The sequence below is a fragment of the Mobula hypostoma genome, chromosome 7 (assembly GCF_963921235.1).
Source record: "Mobula hypostoma chromosome 7, sMobHyp1.1, whole genome shotgun sequence".
NCBI lineage: Eukaryota > Metazoa > Chordata > Chondrichthyes > Myliobatiformes > Myliobatidae > Mobula > Mobula hypostoma.
In genome coordinates, this window is record NC_086103.1 from 184,710,015 (window position 1) to 184,729,204 (window position 19,190).

The 19,190-nt window shown below is 43.0% G+C and overlaps 1 protein-coding gene across 1 annotated transcript in view; it reads right to left on the reverse strand.

Annotated features, from left to right (window-relative positions):
• The window catches only part of inppl1a (inositol polyphosphate phosphatase-like 1a), a 217,441-nt gene that overhangs the window by 197,660 nt on the left and 591 nt on the right, over nt 1–19,190 (reverse strand). The gene's annotated exons all lie outside the window — the stretch shown is intronic.

Sequence of the window (19,190 nt, forward strand, 5' to 3'; positions counted from 1 at the left end):
CTGATTAGGTTTACCCACAATTTGACACTCATGACACGTTCTACAAAATGTCGTCACATCTTGTCTTAAACTAGGCCAATAAAAATGTTTAGAAACTTTGTTCATAGTTTTCTTTACCCCTAAATGACCACCCAAAGGAATACTATGAGCCATAGTTAAAATCTCATTTCCGTAAATTTTAGGAACTACCACCTGATGATTAACCTCCCATTCCTCACTAGCAGGAATCGTAGGCAATCTTCACTTTCTCATTAATACCCCCTTCTCAAAATAATATCCAACTAGTACTTTTCCAATTTCACTATCTGGAAGAGCTTGTTCTTTTAATTTAACTATCTCAGGATCTCTACCCTGCTCTACTATCAACTCCTTCCGAGATAAAGACAAATCTTCCTGGTCAGACTTACCACCAAAATCCTGATCAAATAATGTAGGTAAAAAAGTTTCTGATACATCCTCAAAATTCGAATCTTGATTTGAACTCAGGCGTAACAACCTCATTCTTTACATCAGTCTTTTTAGCCATAGCTCTTGTTACAACACAGGAAGAATCTGTGGTAGAATCCCTCTGTGGTTCCTCAGAATTTGAATTTGTCAAATGTACTTCAGGAAAAACTTGTCCACCTGCTAAATCATTCCCTAACAAAACAGAAATATCATTCACAGATAAACTGGATTGTTGTCCTACTTTAACAACCCCTGTAACTAATCCTGACCTTAGATTTACTCTATGTAAATGTACTGGCATAAGGGCACTCCCTACTCCTCTTATATAATTTACCTCACCAATGTCAGACTAAACTTTAGCACATTGTCTAATATTAGTGACTGAGAAGCTCCAGTATCTCTAAGTATCCTTATTGGTACTGAATTGGATCCTTCTTTCAAGGATACAAATCCTTCTGTTATAAAAGTTTCATATCCCTTCTTAACTTGATCAGACTCTGACACATCTTCATTAGTATTTCCTAAACCCTGTAGCTTTACAGATTTTCCAATATGCTGCACGCAAGCATCTGGGGCCAGTTCTTTCTCTTTCCGTTTCAATCGGAAGCAATTAGCCACTACATGCCCAGGTTTCTTACAATAATTACAAATAATACCATAATAATATCAGGTTTTCCAGGATTCTGCCTGGATTAGTGGGCATGTGCTATAACAAGGGGTTGGACAAATTTAGGTTGATTTCTCTGGAGCGGCAGAGCCTAAGGGGAGATCTGATAGTGGTTTGTAAGATTATGAGAGGCAGAGATAGAGTAGACAGACAGTATCTTTTTCCCAGGGTTGAAATGTCTAATACCAGAGGGCATGCATTTAAGGTGAGGGGGGTAATTTCAAGGGAGATGTGAGGGGCAAGACATTGATTGATTTTACCCAGAGAGTGATAAGTGCTTGGAATACACTGCCCAGAGTGGTGGTAGAGGCAAATATATTGAACATTTAACAGACATTTAGATAGGCACATGAATGTGAGGAAAATGGAAGGATATGGATATAGTGTAGACAGAAAAGATTAGTTTAGTTGGCAACAGACACAAAATGCAGGAGGAACTCAGCAGGCCAGGCAGCATCTATGGAGAAGAGTAAACAGTCGACGGGCAGAGACCCTCTATCAGGAGTAGAGAAAAGGAGTCGGAGTTAGGAGGGGAGAAAGAAACACAAGGTGACGGGTGAAGCCGGAAGTGGGGGGACGGGTGAAATAAAGAGATGGGAAGTTGATTGGTGAAAAAGGTACAAGGCTGGGGAAGGGGGGTTCTGATAGGAGAGAACAGAAGGCCATGGAAGGAAGAAAAGGGAGAGGAGCACTAGAGGGAGACGATAGGCAGATAAAGAGATAGGGTGAGAGAGGGAAGTGGGAATGGAGAATGGTGGGGGGGCAGCATTACCGGAAATTCGAGCCCCGCCCCCATGCCTCCCCCGCTAACAACCCTGACTGGTAAAAACAAAATTGTTACGGAAAAAGCAATGAAGAATACTTCGACATTCCAGTGTGACGGCATTCCTGAGTCTCCACCTGAGCCTTGCCTAACTGACAGTAGTGAAAATCGAGAGGAAGCTACCGGCATGACAAAGGAAGCCCTGAACACCGCCAGAGATGAAAGACCTTTATTGTTGTCCTAAATGCCAACGATGTAACTGGCAGCTAGGCTAGACTACTTTAGGAATACATTGAAAGACTACCCTTCAGACAGTCTCTCTTCTTCTCTCACCCTTTGGGGAGATGCTATAAAACCGAGAAAGCACCAGGCTCAAGGACAACTACCCCATTGTTATATGACTATTGAATGATCCTTTATTCCCTGGAGCATAGAAAGAGGGGAGATTTGATGGAGCTATGCACAATTATGAGGGATATAGATAGGGTAAATACAGGCTTTTTCCTCTGAAGTTGGGTGAGACTTGAACTAGAGGTCATGGGTTAAGGATGAAAAGTGAAAGGGGACTCCAAGGGGGAACTTCTTCACTGAGACTGGTGAGAGTGTGAAATGACCTGGTAGTGGAGGTGGTTTAGAAGAAATTTGGATAGGTCTGTGGGTGAGAGGGGCACGAAGGGCCAGGGTCCAAGTGCAGGTCAACAGGACTAGGCAGAATAAGAGTTTGGCACAGACTAGATGGGCCAAAGGGCCAGTTTCTCTCTTGAGGTATCCTATGACTCTACTGCCAATGAGCCTTACCATTAACTGAGGAGTCCGTGGACCCCAGGTTGGGAATATGATAAGACCTCACAATCTACCTCGTTATGATCTTGCACTTTATTTTATTTAGAGATTCAGCACAGTAACAGGCCCTTCCAGTCCATCGAGACCGCATCCCTCACGTACGTTCACGTGGCCAACTAACCTACTTACCTGTAGGTCTTTGAAATGTGGGAGAACACCGGAGCACTGGAAGTACACCCACGTGGTCACGGGGAGAACATACAAACTCCTTAGGGAGAATGCAGGGATTGAACCCAGTTCTCTGTCTACCTGCACTGCTCTTTGTCCTTAACGAGAAGCATTCACTCTCTCTGTAACACTTCATTCTGCACTCTGTTATTGTCTCCCCTTGTACTACCTCGATGCACTGTCATGACGAATTGATCTGTATGTATGGCATGAACAACTATTTTTCACTGTTTCTCAGTACATGGCAGTAGTAAAACATTACACAAGTACAAGTTGCTATTGTCATGCACTAGGTGACCTCTGCCCAAACAGGCAGAGATCCATATTTGGTAACTTAACTCATATCCTCATCTTCATATATATCGAGTGCTGACCTATGAACAAGCTCCCCTAAACTGTGAACCTATCCTTCCCACAGTGATCTGAACCAAAATAATATGACAATGTAACAGACTCACAAAGAAAATGCAAATATTTGGAAAGCTGCACCAAGAAACAAAGCAGCAGCTGGAAATCTGATCTCCTGAGGTGAAGATGAGTTTTGTCACATGAACGTTGAAACGTACAGTGAAGTGCATTGCTTGTCGATGACCAAAGATCCAGGATTGAGCTGGGAGCAGCCAGCAAGCGTTACCACATTTCTGACGCCAACATCACGTGTCCACAACTGTACTTCTCTGGGATGTGGGAGGAAACCAGAGCACTCAAGACAAAACCACATGGTCACAAGGAGAACATACAAACTTCTTACAGTGGTGGAATAAACCCTGATTGGTGATCACAGGCAACATAAAGCAACAGACTAACTTCTACGCTACCATATGAGGAAAGCACTACATAAATTTGGTTTCTGATCTCCAAAGACTTTTATGGAACATATGACTTCCCATTATTCAAAGAGAAGTCAGACACGTGCTGTGGGCATTCTGACACCAACAAACTAACTCTAACCCGTACATTTTTGAAGTGTGGGAGGAAACCCACACCGTCACGAGAACATACAAACTCCTTAAAGACAGTGTCAGGAATTGAATGCTGAGGTAGCCTCCACGGCTTCATTGGGCAGAGAATTCCAGATTCAATACTCTTTGGGAAAAGCAGTTCCTCCTCATCTCCATCCTAAATTTACTCCCCCGAATCTTAAGGCTATGTCCCCTAGTTCTAATCTCATCAAGCAGTGGAAACAACTTTCCTGCCTCTATCTTATCTATCCCTTTCATAATTTTATGTGTTTCTATAACATGAAATGGCGGAGCAGACTCGATGGGCCAAATGATCAAATTCTGCTCCTATGTCTTATGGTCTCATTGCAAAGACATACGGGTTAGGGTCAGTAGCTCTGGCGTGCTATTTTGGAATCAGAAGTGTGCCGACACTTGTGAGCTGTTTCCAGCACAATTCTCACTGATTTGATTTGACACAGAAAAAAGATTTAATTATATGTTTCAATGTACACTTGACAAATAAAGATAATCTTTGAGAGCTAAGGTACCGGTGACCCCTGTTTCCATCCAGGGGGTCAGTGTGGACATGGTGAAGGATTACAAATACCTGGGGATACGAATTGACAATAAACTGGACTGGTCAAAGAACACTGAGGCTGTCTACAAGAAGGGTCAGAGCCATCTCTATTTCCTGAGGAGACTGAGGTCCTTTAACATCTGCCGGACAATGCTGAGGATGTTCTACGAGCCTGTGGTGGCCAGTGCTATCATGTTTGCTGTTGTGTGCTGGGGCAGCAGGCTGAGGGTAGAAGACACCAACAGAATCAACAAACTCATTCGTAAGGCCAGTGATGTTGTGGGGATGGAACTGGACTCTCTCACGGTGGTGTCTGAAAAGAGGATGCTGTCTAAGTTGCATGCCATCTTGGACAATGTCTCCCATTCACTACATAATGTACTGGGTGGGCACAGGAGTACATTCAGCCAGAGACTCATTCCACCGAGATGCAGCACAGAGCATCATAGGAAGTCATTCCTGCCTGTGGGCATCAAACTTTACAACTCCTCCCTTGGAGGGTCAGACATCCTGAGCCGATAGGCTGGTCCTGAACTTAGTTCATAATTTACTGGCATAATTTACATATTACTATTTAACTATTTATTACTATTTTTTTATTACTATTCTATTACTATTTATTATTTATGGTGCAACTGTAACGAAAACCAATTTCCCCCAGGATCAATAAAGTATGACCATGACTATGATTAATAAAAAAACCATCTTCACCTCTGCACAGCAAGCAGTTTGTTGACTTAAAGGGTCAGTCGTCACATCACGTCAACGTGGTTCCTTAAATACTCTGGGGCTTGGGAAGGGAAGCGAAGCGATTGCAATTCAAGAGACGCTGACAATGCATGGCAGCTAATTGTTTTTCTACCTTTCATCATCTGAATCAATAATGAGAACTAGGAAGGAAGTTAAACATTACTTAACATGACAGTACGCAGGAAACATCCAATGGACAAGCAGAGACATAAGACTACAATGCTACCACACTACTATACGACTGTGTATTTGTTTCTAATAGTTATTTACAGAGGAATTCATTCAGTGTACATTGCCGCATATGGGGTGTCCAGGGAGGAGTAGAACCTCTGATTAAGAGGCTTGTCATGTCCATTCTGGGGCAGCTCACTCTCCTTTGGTTCCCACCGGACACTCAGCTCTCACCTGTGGCTCCAAGTAGCTGTTTGCATGTGACAGCGGCCACACTCCAACACACTGCTTCAACGGGTGGGCTAAACCAGGTGAGGGTAACTAGTGGGACATATAACCTACATCAAAGTTGCTGGTGAACGCAGCAGGCCAAGCAGCATCTCTAGGAAGAGGTACCGTCGACGTTTCAGGCCGAGACCCTTCGTCAGGACTAACTGAAGGAAGAGCTAGTAAGAGATTTGAAAGTGGGAGGGGGAGGGGGAGATCCAAAATGATAGGAGAAGACAGGAGGGGGAGGGATGGAGCCAAGAGCTGGACAGGTGATTGGCAAAGGGGATATGAGAGGATCATGGGACAGGAGGCCTGGGGAGAAAGACAAGGGGGGGGGAAACCAGAGGATGGGCAAGGTGTATAGTCAGAGGGAGAAAAAGGAGAGTGAGAGAAAAATGTGTGTATAAAAATAAATAACGGATGGGGTACGAGGGGGAGGTGGGGCATTAGCGGAAGTTAGAGAAGTCAATGTTCATGCCATCAGGTTGGAGGGTACCCAGACGGAAAATAAGGAATTGTTCCTCCAACCTGACTGTGGCTTCATCTTTACAGTAGAGGAGGCCGTGGATAGACATGTCAGAATGGGAATGGGATGTGGAATTAAAATGTGTGGCCACTGGGAGATATAACCTGGTGAGATGGGGACATGCCTGTCCTGGCGTGTGAAATCAGCTCTGACGGACTGGGCAGATGAGATCTACAGTGAGATCCAACGGTCAGGAAGGCTGTTCTGCAACGCTCTGTGGAGAGCGATGGACATGACGAGGTACAAAAGTAGTCATGGTTATCCACTGCAACCAAGGAGGACACCAGTTTGTGATGACAAATGAGAACACTGGACCCAGACCTCCGAGGTCAAAAGAGTGGAACTATCCTGGTGTAACAGCTTTTCCACTTTAAAAACTCTCCTGCACATTGATGGATGTGTCATTGGCAGAAACAAAGGACAACCAACAAGCTGCTGTGTTCTTTTGATTGAGTGTAAATGAACAGAAGTAGTGTAGACACCTACTGTCCGCCTTCATACAATGCTTTTGACAATTGCATCCTCCAAATCTCCAGTTCCATTGTAACCTGCAAGATAATCCTAACTTGTTGAAGTGAAATAGTTCCATTTTCACTCCTGGCCGTTTCTGGCATCTTCAAACCAGAGTGCTGGAAACCACAGTGAACAAAACGTTTTTGAATTGTCTTACTGCTTATTTCTCACCAGCTATCAGTAACAAAGATTACTGCTTTTTGAACACAGACCACGCAACTGATGCTATTTAAAAACTGATCGCTCTAAGCACAACATAGTCTTTAACAGCCACACAAATGCATGCATCTGGAGCTAGCTAGAAACATTGGCAACAGTCTCCTGTCCTAATTAAGTGGTACAGTGTCCCAAATTGGAAACCACTGGATATGTATTTTACATCTGACACTAGCTGTTTTTATCTTATATTTGTGTTTCATGATAACCAGCCTCTCACCAGTGGAAAGAGTTTATCGTATTTATTTTTCACAAGAGAGAACATAATCAACATTACTTTAACCTCCAGAGAATACTTCCCATTTGAGGAACAATTTGACAGTAAATTACTTCAGTACTAGCCTGCTTATAAACAATCATCTCCACACCTGGGGAAAAACAGAGTATGACACATCAAATTAAAAGTTTACTGTCATCAGACTGTACATATATAAAAACAAATGAAACAATGTTCTTCCAGACTGCGGAGCTCCCATATAACACACAGCAAAGAAACCAAAAATTACCATAAATAAGTTAGTAAAATATAATTGAAAATGCATGTAGTGTGTGAAGAGTAAACAATAAACAGCTCGCTGTTCTAGTGACGAGACCTCAGTGGTGACAGGGTATTCATTAGACTCACAGCCTGAGGGATGAAACCGTTTCCCAGTCTGGCCGTCCTAGTCCTGATGCTCCTGGACCTCCTTCCTGATGGTAGTGGGTCAAAGAGATTGTGGGATGGGTGCCAGGGTAGAATATAGACAACACAACTAGGTGCCAAAAAAAGAAATCACCTTTCCCCTAGAACAAGGTTCTATTATTTCACATTCCTTAGAACAGTACAGGAGAAGAACAGGCTCTTTGGCCCATAATGTCTGTGCCGAACACAGTACAGAATAAACTATCTTTTCTGTCTGTACCTGATCCATACATATCCCAACAGATTCCATGTCTACCCAAGACCATAGGGCATGGGAGCAGAATGAGGCCACTCGGCCCAGTCTCTGCTCCACTGTTTCACCACGACTGATTAGTTTTCCTCTCAACCCCACTCTCCTGGCTTCTCCCCGTAACCCTTGACACCATAACTAATCAAGAACCTATCAACCTCCACTTTAAATATACCCAATGACTTGGCCTCCACAGTCGTCTATAGCAACAAATTCCACAGATTCACCACTCTCTGGCTAAAGAAATTCCTTCTCATCTCTGTTCTAAATGGACGTTCCCCTATTCTGAGCTGAGGCTGAGCACTCTGGTCCTAGACTGACCCGCTTTAGGAAACATCCTCTCTCCAGCCACTCTATCTAGGCCTTTCAATATTTAATTCAATGAGATTCCACCTTCATTCCTCTAAACTCCAGCAAGTACAAGCCCAGAGCCGTCAAACACTCCACATCCATTAACCCTTTCATTCAAAGGTTCATTTTATTATCGAAGTATGTACGCAGAATACAACTCGAGATTCCTCTGCTCCAGTCACATAAAATACAGAAAAATGATGGAAGTCGTTGAAGCCCCCCTCCCGCATGAAAAAGAAAAATAAACAAAACTCACAAACCCAATCTCTCCATTGCACAAAAACTAACATATCGCCCACCCAGACATGGCAGGCAAAACATCAAACACCAAACTCCCAACCTCTCCCTCACACAAAAATTAACATATCGCCCACCCAGACACGGCATCAAACTCCTAACCCCCAGGCTCCTCCCTTGCAAAAAAAACAGCGACAATAACATCAAACACTCAACCCCTCCATCACCCAAAAACTGTACTACCCGCCAATCAGCAACAAGAAGGAAAACAGAGAAAAACCGACAGAGACCAAAAGAAACTACAGTCCACGCCAATAATAGTTAAGTGTCTCAGAATTCCGAAAACACCTTCTGTCAGTATCAAGGAGAGCCAACAGCTCTAACTCAGTCCTTCCATAGGGACACGGTTTCCTGAGGGGAGTGACCGCCGGCCTAACACGGCCACTTGAATCCCAGCCCGACCCGTTAAGAGCGACCGCCGACCCGGCCTCCTCCATATTTGTCTCGATGTTTCAATCTTCCTCGACATTTCATTTGGCGAGAAATGCCCTGCGCCATCTCGTCTCCTGTTTGGGACAGCTTGTGCTCACGGTCTTCGCCTAAAATTTTCTGGGGACAGCAGAGTGCTAGATCTATCGACTGAATGCCAAACTGTAGGTCGCAGGCTCCAATGGTTTTCGAAACACAATTAAGACAAAGGATAAGTAGAAGGCGCAGAAAAAGTGGAAGATGTCACCATCAGTATTCACTGGTGCCATCTTGACCTGACTTCCCAGGACCAATATATCCTCAGTTGAGAGGGTGAGTAGTTTCAAGTTCTTTGGTATACACATCACCGATGATCTCACCTGGACAGTAGACACCGGCTGTATGGCAAAAAAAAGCACAACAGTGTCTCTTCCACCTCAGGTGTCGGAAGTAGCTCAGCATGGGCCCCCAAATCCTCAAGACCTTCTGCAGAGGCACCACTGAGAGCATCCTGACTGGTACAGGAACTGCACCAACCTTGATCGCTGGGCACTGCAGAGAGTGGTACGGACAGCCCAGCACATCTGTGGATGAGAACTTCCCTCCACTGAGGACATTTACAGCAGCAGGTGTGTAAAGAAGGCCTGGAAGATCATCAGGGACACCGGTCACCCCAACCATAAACTGTTTCAGCTGCTTCTGTCTGGCAAACTGTACCGCAGCATAAAAGCCCGGACCAACAGGCTACGGGACAGCTTCTTTCTACAAGCCAGTAAGACTTCTAAATTCACACGTCTGTACATCGCTACCGAGTCATAACGCAAAGATTTTTACTCCCTAACATTGTGGGACAGATGCAAGATTTAAATAAGGTTTTGGATAGATAGTTAGATAGATTTTTGCATAGTAGGGGAATTAGGGGTTCTGGGAAAAAGGCAGGTAGATGGAGATGAGCCCATGGCCAGATTAGCCATGATCTTATTGAATGGTGGAGCAGGCTCGATGGGCCAGATGGCCTACTCCTGCTCCTATTTCTTATGTTCTTATATAATTCAATACAAAGGCACACCTCAAGGATGCTTGACGTCCTTAGTAATCTTAGTGGGCACCACAGTAGCATAGCACTTTCCTCCTATAGTGCAAAGATGTAGTGGGTAGTTGAATTAGTCATTGTAAGATGTTCCGTATTTAGGTTAGGGCTAAATTGGGGTTGTCAGTATTTGCTGGGAGGTGTGACTTGGGGAAAGCAGAGAACCTAGAGAAAACCCACACGTACCAAAGGGAAGACGTGCAGAAACTCCTTACAGAGGACACCAGGATTAAACTCCAAACTCCGATGTTCTGACTGTAATAGTGTCACGTTAACTGCTACACTACCGTGGTGCCAGTAAGATTAGTCCCAGTTTCAAAACTCAGATTAGATTAGATTATTAGGACACTCAGTCCTCTTTTATTGTCATTTAGAAATGCATGCATTAAAAAATGATACAATGTTCCTCCAGTATGATATCACAGAAACACAGGACAGACCAAGACTAAAACTGACAAAAACCACATAATTATAACATATAGTTACAACAGTGCAAAGCAATACCATAATTTGATTAAGAGCAGACCATGGACATGGTAAAAAAAAGTCTTAAAGTCCTGATAGCCCCAACATCTCACGCAGACGGTACAAGGAAAAAAACACTCCTTGTCATGCATCTTCAACGCTGCAAACTTGCCGATGCAGCATCCTGGAAGCACCCAACCACAGCCGACTCCGAGTCCATCCGAAAACTTCGAGCCTCCGACCAGCCCTCCGACAGCGAGCACCATCTCTGCCAAGCGCTTCAATCCCGCCCTGGCCACCGAGCAACAAGCAAAGCTTGTTACAGGAAGAAAGGAAGAGAATGGGGTTGAGAGGGATAAGAAATCAACTGTGATGGAATGGCAGAGCAGACTCGATGGGCTGAATGGCCTCATTCTGCTCCCATGTCTTATGGGTGCTCCAACAGTGGTGTCATTGGCAAATTTATAGATGATGTTTGAGGTGTGCAAAGACACACAATGAGTGTAGAGACAGTCGATCAGAGGGTTAAGCAAGCATCCTTGAGGTGCACCTTCGTATAATGATCCCGGGAATGAAAGGGTTAATGTATATGAAGTGCTTAATGGCTCTGGGCCCGTTCTCACTGGAGTTTGGATTAATGTGGTGGGGGGGGGGGGGTAGAAAATCTCATTGAAGCATATCGGATATTAAAAGGCTGAGATAGAGTAGATGTGGAGAGGATTTTTCCTTTGGCAGGGGAGTCTAGGAACAGAGGGCACAGTTTCACAATAGAGGGATGTCCATTTAGAACAGAGATGAGAAGGAATTTCTTTAGCCAGAGGGTGGTGAATCTGTAGAATTCAATGCCTTGGATGGCTGTGGAGACCAAGTCATTGGGTACATGTAAAGTGGAGGTTGATAGGTTCTTGATTAGACAGGGCATCAAAGGTTACATGGAGAAGGCAGGAAATGGGGTTGAAAGGGATAATAAGTCAGCCATGATGGAATGGCGGAGCAGACTTGATGGGCTGAATGGCCTAATTCTGTTCCTATGTATTATGGAGTGCTGACCAGAACTGTACACAGTATTCCAGCTGTGGCCTAAGCAGTATTTTACAGAGTTGTACAGTAACATCAAGTTCACAGTGAAACAAAGATGAGGATTTCAAAGTCAAAGTCGAGTCTATTGTCATTTCTACCGCTGTTGCGAGAAACTTACTTGCAGTAGCATCAGATAAACAACATTGATATGAATACCAGTTAAGCACGACATGCTCTACCAGATTTACACATCACACCACAGGCACACTGTCAACAGTCACAGAAGGTGCACCTCCCTCACACAGTTCTGCTTCCTGATCATCCACGATGCAAAGGTAAACTGTTCTGCTTGTTATGCAAACACGTAGCAGCGAGGGAATTTAATCTCTCCCCACGTGTGGATGACATCAAATAACCCCAGAGTAATAGAAAACAGAAGCTCTCCATTGCAAGTTTTATGAAACTGTGTGATGATGGGATTAATTTGCTCTCTCTTGCTACAGAGATCCACTCTACAGCCATTAAAACAAAATTGACAATGAACCATATAAAAATAATTGCAAGTGCAGAGGGCTGGGTGATTAAATAAAGAAACAACACACACAAAGTGCTGGAGGAACTCAACAGGTCAGACAGCATCTATGGAAATAAACAGATGTTATGGGCCAAGACATCAGGACTGGAAAGGGGGGAAGATGCCAGAATAAGCTGGTGGGGGAGCAGGAGGAGGACAAGATGGCAAGTGATCGGTGAAGCCAGGGGAGTGGTGGAGGGGGTGATGAAGAAGCAAGAAGCTGGGGGATGACAGATCAAAAAGGTAAAGTTCTGAAGGAGGAGAAAGGGAAGGGAGGTGACAGACAGGTGAGGAGAAGAGAAGAGGTAAGATAGGTCCAGACTGGGGGATAGAAGAGGAGGGAAGGAGGAAAGGGAAAAAAAATACCAGAATTTGGAGAAATCGATGCTCATGCCATCAGGTTAGAGGCTACCCAGACAGAATATAAGCTGTTGCTCCTCCAACCTGAGAGTGGCCTCATCGTGGCAGCAGAGAAAACCATGGATTGACATGTCGGAATGGGATGAGGATTGGAATTGAAATAGCTGGCTACCACGTAATTTTGCTTTTTGTGCATGCAGCAAAGGTGCTCGACACGAAAAAGGATCTTCGATTCAGTTATATCCTGAGATCCTTCAAAGAGTGCAGCAGGATGTTGGAGGTCTTTTACCAGTCTGTGGTAGCAAGTGCAGTCTTCTTTGTGGTTTTATGCTGGGGAAGCAGGAACAGTGCTGGTGATGCAAAAAGACTAAATAAACGCATCAATGTACGTATATGTCATTATATACTACATACTGGTGGTCGAGTGGAGATCACTGCACAAACTGCTATCCATTATGGACAATCAGGCACATCCTCTCCATGACCAACTGAATAAGCAGGGGAGCACACTTTTACACAGACCCATTCAACTCCACTGTCACAAGGATCGTTACGGAAAATCCTTTCTACCAGATGCAATAAGCATATACAACAGTTCATCTCTGTGCGACAGGAGAACACACATCATAGTACAATAGTCTCTGTTTTGTTATTTTGTGCATTATTGCACATTATTGTACAGTGGTAAATTATTGTGTATATTAATATGTACTTTATTATTAGTTCAGTCTGCACACTGCTAATTGTGTTGTTGCTGTAACAAAGCCATTTCCCACTTGGGATAAGGTATTTATTATCTTCTTTCCTCCCCACCATTAAGCATGTTTACATGGAGCGTTGCCACGAGAAAGCAGCACCCATCAAGAACCCCCACTGTCTACGTGCTCTCTTCTCGATGCTGCCTTCAGGCAGGGAGTACAAGAGCCTCAGGACCCACACCACCAGGTTCAGGAACAGTTATGATCCTTCCCATCCATCCCACAATCTCTTTGACCCCTATCATCAGGCCCAAGGTATCGTAGCATTAGGCCAAGGATTATTAGGATGGGAAACAGCTCTTCCCTAGGCTGTGAGGCTACTGAACTCCCTGCCACCACCCAGGTCTCATCACATGTGAAGTGCCAGTAGCGTTATACTGTTTGCTTTTTATTGCACCTTATTATATGTTAATTTACTACTGGTACTATTAGGTGGCGGGATAGAGACACATCTCCGCCAAAGGAGATACAAGACGCTCCTTCTATCCGCTAGCCTGTAGGTCACCCTTGGGCAAGGTGTAGCACCTGCTTAGCCCCCCCCCAAAAAAAATCAAGGACACATGAAGCCATGGATAGCTGTACAAGCAGTTGGTGCATATCACAAGTCCTGGTTATGTGACCACTGACGCCAGGTAGACAATCTCTGAAGAGTATTGATAACGGCCGGTGTCAGCCATCTTGTAAAGACACTGCCCAGAGGGCAGCAATGGCAAGCCATTCCTACAGATAACTTTGCCGAGAACAATCAGGGCCATGGAAAGACAATGATCACCCATGTCACAACAGTACAGCACATAATGAACAAGTATTACCTTAGGGGTTGTGTGTGTGAGTTATGTGTACTGTGTTGTGTATCTGGGTCTGGAGGAACGCTGTTTCATTTGGTGGTATATGTGTGTACAGTTGAATGACAATAAACGGAACTTGAACTTATTACCCAAGAACAATCAGGCTCCTTAATCAGTGTGGATAACTTTACTCATGGTAACTCTGAACTGACAGCCAACAGACTCACTTTCAAGGACTTTTTACAGATCCAACGACCCTTTCCATCTGTCCCAAAATCTCTTTGGCCTCCTACCATCAGGCAGAAGGCACCACAATACAAGAGTGAGGACTGTTAGGCTAGGTAACCACTTCTTCCCCCAGACAGTCTTCTGAACACCCTGTACACATTATTTATGACAGTGGCAGTAGCATTATATTTGTTTATATTTAACTATCTTCGTTATGTGCTGTCATATGACGTAAGTGTGGGCACATGGCCAAGTGGTTAAGGCATTGGACTAGCTACCTGAAGGTTGTGAATTCGAGCCCCAGCCGAGGGAACGTGTTGTGTCCTTGAGCAAGGCTCTTAATCACACATTGCCCTGCAACAACACTGGTGCCAAGCTGTATGGGTTCTAATGCCCTTCCCTTGGACAACATCGGTGTCGTGGAGAGGGGAGACTTGCAGCATGGGCAACTGCCGGTCTTCCATACAACCTTGCCCAGGCCTGCGCCCTGGACAGTGAAGACTTTCCAGGCGCAGATCCATGGTCTCGCAAGACTAACGGATGCCTAATGACATGCACAATCACAGTCTTCCAACCATCTTTAATCTGTTAATGAGCTCTTATTCTTTTCTCTTTCCGTGACCATGATTGCTGTTAGCAATTTTTTAAAAATCAGAAGTGGTTTGCCATTGCCTTCTTCTGAAGGAATAGACAGTCGACATTTCAGACCAAAGCCCTTCATCAGTATCCTTCACGAGCCCTGATGAAATGCCTTGGCCCAAAATATCATTCATTTCCGTAGACCTGCTGAGTACCTCCAGCATTTCGTGTGTGTCACTCTGGATTTCCAGCATCTGCAGAATCTCTTGCGTATATTTAACTATACGTCATATGTGTACTTTATGCTGATTATATATCAGATATATTTTATCTTTTTAAATTTATTTACTGTACATGATAAATGTACTTCATTTTGCACCTTGTCCCAGAGGAAAGTTGTTTCGTTCAGCTGTATACATGTGTAAGGTTAAATGTCAATTTGCATAATTTGTTTTTTTTTGCACATTGTTTGTTTGACAATCTTTGAATATCTGTAGTTTTGTTTTATAAATTCTACTGTACATTATTTTCAAAGTAATTTATCAAAGTACATATATGACACCATATATAATGCTGAATTTGATTTACTTGCGGGCATACACAATAAATCCAAGAAACACAATAAAATCACTGAAAGACCACACAAAACAGGACGCACAAACAACCAATGTGCCAATTAACTGCCATTAAAAGAGAAAAAAAGGAAATAATAAATAAATAATATGCAAGATGTGAGATAGAGTTCTTGAAAGCAAGTCCATAGTTTGTGGGAACAGTTCAGTGATGAAGTTGAGTGAAGTTATCCCCTCTGGTTCAAGAGCCCGATGGTTTCTTGTAAATGCTTGTAAAAAAAAAATGAATCTCAAGGTAGTATATCATGACATATACGTACATTGATAATAAATTTCCTTCGACTTTCCAGTGCTTACTTATGAAGATTTATGATGGTACGACAGAGGAACTATAGGACAAGTTAATACACGTAAAGCAGAGGGAAGTAACAGGTCAAATTCAAAGAAAATTTATTATCAGTGTACACAACTGTTACCTTGAGATTGTTTCCTTATAGACATTGACAAGAAAATTTACAAAAAACTATACCTAGGCAAACAACCAATATACAGAAGACAAATTGTGTAAATAAAAAATATACAGAAAGGATCAAGGATCAACTTTATTCACCGTATACATTTATATACCGGTATGTATTAGAAATTCACTGTGGTGTGTTGGTCCGGGTGTAACAGGCAACAACATTCAAATTATAAATAATGAATTATATCAAAAATAAAGTTAGAAGTACGGATATGGAATAAAATGTGCATAAATACATAAATACCAGCATGTATTTACAATATAAACAGCATTATAAAAAGTGAATTAAAGTGTTTACAGTGCAGTGATGGGGGTAATAGATAGAAAGGGCGTGGGGCTCCCCAGAATAGTTGATCAGATTAACTGCCTGGGGTAAGAAATGTTTAAAACCATAAGACACAGGGGCACAGTTATGCCATTTGGCCCAACGTGTTTGCTCCACCATTCCATCATGACTGATTTATTTTCCCTCTCAATCCCGTTTTCCTTCCTTCTCCCCATAAACTTTGACAGCCTGACTAATCAAGAACCTATCAACCTCCACTTTAAATACCCAGTGACTTGGCCTCCACAGCTTAAGGCTGCATGGGTTTTGTTTTAAAAGCCCTATAGTGCTTTCTGGAAAGGACAGATTGCTGGGTGGGTCATGTCCACAATGATTTTGCCTGCTCGGTTCTTTGCCCAGACGTGGGTGGTAAAGCCAACTGCAAATTGACAAAGGCTGGCCCTTTGATGCGCTTTGGAAGGACAAATACCAATCATCACCCTCACAGAGTTACAATTCCAAATATAATCACGTAAGTGTGCTTGCACACACAGAGGTAAGAATTCATTTTGCAAAATAGTGAGGCTGTATTCAGAACTAAATGGAATTTCCTGTAATTATGGAGAGTTGGGAGTAGTGAAATGGAGGAAAGAGGTGGCTCTGAACCACAGCATTTCAGACATGGTACAGGATATGCAGAGTCCACTCGCGAACGGAAGAACCATTTAAACAGAAATCTCCAACACTTGTGCCAAACCTTCAGAAGGCTATAAATACTAATGATTGTGTGCATAAAATAACTTCAACCAAAATCTCAATAAACTCAAGAGATTCTACAGATGCTTGAAATCGAGAGCAGCATGCGCCAAATGCTGGAGGTGCTCAACAGACTAGGCAGCATCTACGGAAAAGAATAAACAGTCGATGTTTCGGGCTGAGACCCCCATCAGGACTGGAGAAAAAAAGATGAGAAGCCAGAGTAAGAAGGTGGGGGGAGGGAAGGACTTCCTCATCTTTTTTTCTCCAGTCCTGATGAAGGGTCTCAGCCCAAAACGTCAACTGTTTACTCTCTTCCAAAGATACTGCCTGGCCTGCTGAGTATCTCCAACATTTTGTGTGTGTGTGTTGCTTGGATTTCCAGCATCTGCAGATTTTCTCTTGTTTATGACTGGACACACAAAATGCTGGGGGAACTCAGCAGATCAGGCAGCATCAATGAAAATGAATAAACAGTTGATGTTTCAGGTCATCAGGACTAGAGAGAAAGGGGGTAGAGGCCAGAATAAGAAGGTGGGGAAAAGGGAGACCCTTCATCAGAACTAGACCAAATTCCAACAGGACTCTATAAATTAATCCCATTTCAAAATAATGAATTTTTTAAAATGTTTTAGGACAGGCTAGCTAAGCAGGTCAGGCAGCACCTATGGAGAGGAATGAATAGTCAATATTTTGGGCCAAGACCCTTCATCTGGACTGGAAGGGGGAAGATGTCGGAATAAGAAGGTGGAGGGAGGGGAAGGAGGATAAACTAGAAGGTGATAGGTGAAGCCAGCTGGGTCAAAAAGATAAAGGGCCAGAGAGGAAGGACACGAGCATGGGAGAAAGGAAAAGAGAAGGGGAACCAGGGGGAGGTGATCGGCAGAAGAGGCAAGAGGCCGAGTGGGGAAACGAAGAGGAGGAAAGGGAATAAAAAGAATCTCGATAAGATTGTTTCAACTTGTAAGATTTTGATTCAATACAAAATTGCCTCGGCATATGTAATGGTGTTCTAAAGTCGGTAAAATCAACCTCTAATTGGAAACGCAAACAACAGGAATTCTGCAGATACTGGAAATTCAAGCAACACACATAAAAGTTGCTGGTCGTCCTGACGAAGGGTCTCGGCCTGAAACATCGACTGCACCTCTTCCTAGAGATGCTGCCTGGCCTGCTGCGTTCACCAGCAACTTTTATGTGTGTTGCTCTAATTGGAAAGTTCCACAGCGTAACCCACATCAATCACATCATCCCCTTCAAAGCAATCTTCACTTTCGAAACAAAGACTGTTCTCAAACATCCGTCAAACGCGAAGCACAGTCACAGAACTTTGAGGCGTGGGGCTTTGACTGTACACACTCCAAGAACAGCTGAGTTACTAAACAAATTACGGAACTAGAGAACAATTTATAGCAACATATTAAACTGCTCAAAGTTATTACTAGTTCAGCACACACTCAACACTCAATAAACTCAATATATAAATTGCAATGAAATAATATTTCACCACATATCATTTTAAACAGAGTAATTTGCAGGAATCTATAACTAGAATTTAACTATCATTAAGCATTTTTATTAAATGAAATGCTATTCATTTTAAAAGCATTAAAATTTCTATTTCTAACATATATCAGCACTCTTCAGAACCAGATATTAAAATTCAAAGTTTTAAGTGTTTTGTCCTTTGTTGTTTTTATGCCTAGTATTTTTTTTAATTTTTAAGTTTTAAGCATTAAGTTTTACAAGAGGTTACACAAGTTGGAACAAATTCTTTAACTGAATCCTTTCAGTTTGATATTATTCTATAATTAGCCACGGTCTAACCAGATAATCCTATTTTCAAAGCTCTAACCTTTGTCAGTTCCTGTTGAGTACAGTTCAAGTGCTCTAATCTTCCCATCACTGCACAATTTAATTATAAGACCTGAGAGCAGAATCAGACCATTCAGCCCATCATGGCTGATCTATTTCACTCTCAACTCAATTTTCCTGCCTTCTCCCATTAACCTTTAATGACCTGACTGATCAAGAACCTATCAACCTCCACCTTTTGCGGATTTCAGATCACCATGGCTTTAAACTGAACATTATGCAAGCTCAATACCACAATAACTAGCAGTTAATCTCTCAGGTTATACTAGTTGAATGCGCTGCAACATTTAGCTCATCTCTTGCCTTATGTTAGTTGAATGCCGCACTGTTTAACAGTTAATCTCTCACATTATGCTAGTTCAGTAGTTAATCTCACGCGTTATGTTAGTTGAATGGCGCACCGCTTAACAGTTAATCTCTCACTTTACGTTAGTTTAAAACTACAACTCTTAATAATAAATCTTCCACGTTGCGTTAGTGTGAAGCTGCAACGT